The sequence below is a fragment of the Epinephelus lanceolatus genome, chromosome 3 (genome assembly GCF_041903045.1).
Source record: "Epinephelus lanceolatus isolate andai-2023 chromosome 3, ASM4190304v1, whole genome shotgun sequence".
Lineage (NCBI taxonomy): Eukaryota > Metazoa > Chordata > Actinopteri > Perciformes > Serranidae > Epinephelus > Epinephelus lanceolatus.
The window spans coordinates 7,770,001-7,770,334 of record NC_135736.1 but is presented as its reverse complement, the minus strand read 5'-3'; positions in this window follow the sequence as shown (position 1 = coordinate 7,770,334).

The following is a 334-nucleotide window of genomic DNA, read 5'->3' as shown; positions in this document are numbered from 1 at the left end:
ATAAAATGAGGTGTGCACATGCGTTTGTGGGACCCAGCATAAAGTGTTCCGAATGTATTTTGAAAGCAGTAAGTTCAAAAGACAGACTTGATTTGAATGTGTCCCTTCGCCACCTCTTTATTATTATTATTATTATTATTATTATTATTTTTATAGAATTTCTTCTCTCAGAGAGCGAATCACTCTTCTTTGAAACGGTCTACTTTTTTCATCTGCTTGGTGGGCTCGTCGATTCCTCTGTAGGGGGGGGGGGGCAATATCAAAGTATTTATTAAAACTGGCCCGCCACTTGATATTTACACTACACAGTGCGGCCATGTAAACCTATGGTTTG